This window comes from Euprymna scolopes, chromosome 36 (assembly GCF_053919585.1).
Source record: "Euprymna scolopes isolate OS-2025 chromosome 36, ASM5391958v1, whole genome shotgun sequence".
In the NCBI taxonomy this organism is placed as follows: Eukaryota; Metazoa; Mollusca; class Cephalopoda; order Sepiida; family Sepiolidae; genus Euprymna; species Euprymna scolopes.
The window spans coordinates 15,234,376-15,240,375 of NC_136517.1; the positions used below are offsets into that span (position 1 = coordinate 15,234,376).

Consider the following 6,000-nt stretch of genomic DNA (forward strand, 5'->3'; position numbering starts at 1 on the left):
CACTGAAGTTGATTGGCCAAATAAAGAATTTCATGGATAAGAACCATCGTGTGTCTATAGAGACATAAAGTGCACAGTTTGATGTCAGTGTGGGAACTGTGCACATGAGGAACTGAAAATGCATGAATGCACCAATCCACAACTCCGCCCTTGTCACAGACTATTTGACCAAGATGAGCCCAGACCTTGTTCGCTGTGACTTTTGGTTATTCCCTAAGTTCAAGCTGTCGTTAGGAAACAATTAAGGAGATGAAATAGGCTGTGACGAGGGTCATTAACACGCTCACATACAAGAGCACTTTAATGGGGTTTTCCATAAGTTGTTGGAGTGGTACATTTGCATTGAGGAGATTATTTCGAAAGCAACTGGAGTTTCATGTGTATACTACTAATAAGTGTCCATACGAAAAAAAGCCTGGAAACTTATTGAAAGCACCTCGTAGTCTTCATGTGGCGTGTCATTGATGACTACCGCTGCTCCCCAAAATGGCTGCTCTCAGTATGTCATCTTATACGGTTATCATATGAAAATGTGATAACTGTTAAATCAAAGTTAAAGCAAGGGAGATAACTTTTCCTTTATAGAAAAGAGGGTTAGTTCCCCATTGACCATGTCATTCAAAACAAACGCTTCATCTCTGTTTTGAAACTTTTTCGACACAAGAGATCAACAATTAACTGTCTTTTGCACATTTCAAGCGCAAATGCAATGTCTTCATGCTTGTACCGTATTCATTTCGCCATTCCAAAAACTTCATCATATTTTTTTCATGTTTATAACTATATCTCCCATGTTTATCGAAACTTTTTCCCTTGGTAAATTTCTTTAACAACGTTAATTTGTTCCGGAAATTCGTCGCGATTTATTTATTTATTTTTACTGTACCTCCATCAGGACTGTATTGTCTTCATCTTCTCCTGTTAGCATCCTCATCTCTGCATTTTTTCTTAGTTGGAAGAAACCATCTACATATTCAGATTTCAGCACATTTTTTCTTCACGTTCTCGTGAAACGACCCAATAATCATTCGTTCAAATGCGTTGTTTCAAATCGTACCAAACGAAATGCCGAAACCATATTCCAATAATAAACAAATACATTCTGTCGGTAGTATCCGAATGTTAGCAGGCAGGCCTATAACAAAGTTGGGGGAAAAGGATTCCACCACCCGACTGTGAACCGAATCATACTGTATTTTGTGGACCTCGCGACGAAGACAACAACGTGTCGAAAGGTTGTGGTAGGGAGCAAAACAAAGAAACAAGAAAGAATTCGGAACTAACCGAGAACTTCTAGGTACATAATTGAATTTATGTGGACACAAAACATTTGTTGACAGAAAAAAATAATAAAATAAATAAATAAATAAATAAAATAAAAAATAAATTGCAAGTTTTCTTGAAAAAATTGGTGTCTGTACTTTCACCTAACAATTTACGGTTTTCATAAAATCATTAAAACATCTGATCACACACACACACACACACACACACACACACACACACACACACACACACACACACACACACACACACACACACACACACACAAACAAACAAACAAACAAACAAACAAAACTGTACCTGTGCAGATTTTGAACCGAATGTCTCTAAAACATCCATTCGGCTTTGCACAGAACATGATGTAAACCGCCGGATTATACCGAACGTCGCCGATCTTCAAATCATAACAACGGCAATGGAAATCGTAGAAAACAACCCCCCCCCCAAAAAAAAACTATAACCTAACGTAATTTTGTTTTATTATTCCTTTAATGTTTCCTGAGAAAACGATTTTTTATTTTTGTATTATCTTCGTTTCATTTATTGTTGAAAGTAATTTTTACGGAAAATTGAGAGAAATTGCATTTTCCCTAGATGTGAACACCTTGAAGATTGCGAATGCAGGGGACATCCCTTTTGGCCACTTTCATGGCTGGTGTACTGTTTCAGACAATAGCGATAGCGTTTTTTTTTTTTTTTTTTAAAATAAAAACACGAACGCAGTTTTTCTACTCGATGAATTTTCGTAATTTTTGGATATATTACTATTTTCGACATGACAATTATTTAAGTACGTAATATTGTTTTTAATTCACACCACAAGTTTTTGTTTTTTTTAAATTTTTTCCTTTTCAAAGAAAATTGTAGGAAAAGGTTCAATTGTTAAAAACTATTTTATTTTGTCAAAAAAAAAAAAAAAAAAAAAAAATGGACAATATCCGTCATTTACGAAATCGCTTTTTACAATGATGCATTTAACACCACATATAATGCATCAATTCTTTTTTTGATCCGATTAATTTCTTATTTTGACAAAATACAACTTCATCAGACATCCGCATTTGTTTGTCTAACATTAATAAATCCATAATGTTTTTAGTCTCAATTCTTTCCATGTAACATTTTCCTTTCACAATTTTTTTCTTCCAATATTTATCCGAAAGTCGTCTGCTTGTTGCCGCGCATTTTGATTGGCGTCTTACGTCAGATTACAAGCAAACCCGAACGATTAAACGTCGGGTTCCGGACAAAGCCGAGCAGAGGCTTAGATACGTTCGGTTCAAAATATGCACAAGTACAAAAAAATAAATAAAAATAGTTTTAGGAAGCAACACCCCCAATAATATTAGCCACGATCTACACCACTGGATAATTGTCTCTGCCTTTTGGCCAAGATCAAAGTGTAGTATCTGTTCTTCAGATGCTGCATTTCAATTTCTTGTTCTCTTTCGGTGGAGGAGAAATCCTTCACGACTGAGACAATTTTTATTTTTGTACCTTTTCTCCACGTTAAAAAAACGACCCTGGTGTCTAACTCTGTCCCGTGGGGAGGCATAGTAAATAGGTATAATAATAAATACGTAATCTGCATGAATTAAAATATCATATTCAAGCATATCTTACGACCGGTCAACGCCGAACGCCTGCTAGTGTGTGTGTGTGTGTGTGTGTGTGTGTGTGTGTGTGTGTGTGTGTGTGTAAACAAGTGATCAATTAAATTAAACGTTTATAAACGTATTCGATTCATTCATACAAAATTGTATATCCTGTATCTGTGTGTCCGCTCCGCTAACAGAACTGTTCTTTCAACATTTTGTGTCTGTGTGTTTGTCCCTATAACAAAAGCGTTTTGTCGCTATTTTGTGTCTGTGTGTTTGTTCCGTCAACCATGCGTTCATAGAGAGCAAAACGCTCGTGAGTTGGGTATGTGCATATTTTACTGTGTACAGGATAATCTTCTAAACGGATCATTATGAATTTAAGAAATATATATCCTAGGCAACATGGTGAGTCACACGAACAGATTATTTTTCCTGAACTTTACCATTTAGGGGATGCACGAACATAAAATTAAGTATGCTTACGGATTCACCCCTAAATTAATTAACAGATTATTATGAATTTTGGAAAATTGGAAAGCAGATTCTAGGCATAATGGTGTGTAATGTGGACTATATTTAATTTAATTTAATTTAGTTTTGCACAAAGAGAGGTGAAGAGAAGATAAATCTCTTCATAAAAATACATCTGGCATATATATATATATATATATATATATATATATATATATATATATATATATATATATATATGTTTCTAATAATGTTTCTAATATATATATATATATATATATATATATATATATATATGTATATATATATATATATATATATATATATATATATATATATATATTAGAAACATTATTAGAAACATATATATATATATATATATATATATATATATATATATATATATATTAGAAACATTATTAGAAACATATATATATATATATATATATATATATATATATATATATATATATATATTAGAAACATTATTAGAAACATATATATATATATATATATATATATATATATATATATATATATATATATATATTAGAAACATTATTAGAAACATATATATATATATATATATATATATATATATATATATATATATTAGAAACATTATTAGAAACATATATATATATATATATATATATATATATATATATATATATATTAGAAACATTATTAGAAACATATATATATATATATATATATATATATATATATATATATATATATATATATATTAGAAACATTATTAGAAACATATATATATATATATATATATATATATATATATATTAGAAACATTATTAGAAACATATATATATATATATATATATATTATATATATATATATATATATATATATATATATATATATATTAGAAACATTATTAGAAACATATATATATATATATATATATTATATATATATATATATATTAGAAACACGCTAAATGAATGGCCGATCTCTAAAATGTAGAAACATTATGATCCTCCCTTAACTTAAAAATTCACCAAAATTCAGGAAATCAACGAATTTTTATGAAAATGTCGGTATATTAATTAACGATCACAGAATATAATGAAGACATTATTTTTCTTAAATCTTAGCGAAAATATATTATTTTGTGTAAAGAAAAAAACACTTTTGCTAAAATTATAGTTTTAAGTTTTAAATGTTAAAAAAACGCATGAATTTATTTTTCCTTAAGGAAAAATAAGCTGGTAGATGTTAGCAATAACTTTTTTTTATGTTTCAGGAATATTATGAAAAAAAAAGCCCCTAAAATTCGTTTTAATAAAATCAATATAACTTGAAAAATAAATAAATAAATAAATAAATAAATAAAAATAAAATAATAATAATTTTTTTATGTTTCAGGAATATTATGAAAAAAGCCCCTAAAATTCGTTTTAATAAAATCAATATAACTTGAAAAATAAATAAATAAAAATAAAATAACAATAATTTTTTCTCAAATTAACGATGTTATCATTATTCAATATTTTCAAAAAAATATAATTGCAAAAAATATTTCATGTGATTTTAACGATAAAAATTCTTGCGAAAATTTCAAATATAATATTATAATATTTTCCTTGTATGATGATGTAAACATCAGCGTAAGAATCTTTTTTAATCATTTTTGAAAATAAAATTGAAAAAATAAATAATAAAAAAGATATTATTTTTACTAACCATTAATTTCGAGAAGTATGGATGGACAACATTGAAAAAAAAAAAAAAAAAGATAAAAAAATACACACACATAAGCAGATAGAATTTCTATCTCACCCGCCGTATTCAATCTAATTATTAAAAAAGTAAAAATAAAATAGCAGGATCCGTGGAAATTCCGCAGGGGACTCATTCATCTGTAATACATTGATGTTGGCATTCTGTAGATGTTCAGCGTAAATGGAGACGCTCTGATATTATTGTAGCTCTTTTGTTAAAACTACAAAAGTATTTATCTAAGCTAGCACGAGCGCCAGGCAAAGCCTGGACGTAAAGTACCCTTAATATGATATTTTCATTCTTGCAGATTTCGTATATATTATTATAGAGTTAATGTTCTATCGATTTTTATATATTATAAAGTTGCGATTTCAAAAATTAAAAAAATATATTCATATGACTTGAGTGCATTAGCGTGAATCGAAACCGAAATGAAAACTTATGAAAAAAAATATATGTATATATATGTATTTAACTTCAGCCATAATCGAAACCGAAACCAAAACTTATGAAGAATTCTTTATAAAATTATTTATTAAAAAAAAAAGATTTCTGGATTGCCAGCAGCCATAATCGAAACCGAAACCAAAACATATGAAGAATTCTTGGTAAAATTATTTATTTCAAGAAATGTAAATGCATAACAATTAAACGACCCGGATGTAAGCATGACACAGAAAATAACAGACACGTTAATATATTAAATAATTGTTTTAGCTCATTTTTTCAATGAATAAATTGTCAGTGTTATCAGTGATTTTTATTGACTTTTTTTCACACTTAAAATGCACTTTTTACTTTTATTTACAAAATGATTCATTCAATTTATCGATACATGTTTAAGAAAAAATTATCATTACAACATGTTTAAGAAAAAATATCATTACAACATGTTTA

General features: G+C 28.4%; 1 pseudogene; it reads left to right on the forward strand.

Annotated features, from left to right (window-relative positions):
• The first annotated feature begins 2,652 nt into the window (after positions 1-2,652).
• LOC145260829 (U2 spliceosomal RNA) lies at positions 2,653-2,786 on the forward strand (annotated as a pseudogene).
• Positions 2,787-6,000: the final 3,214 nt, after the last annotated feature.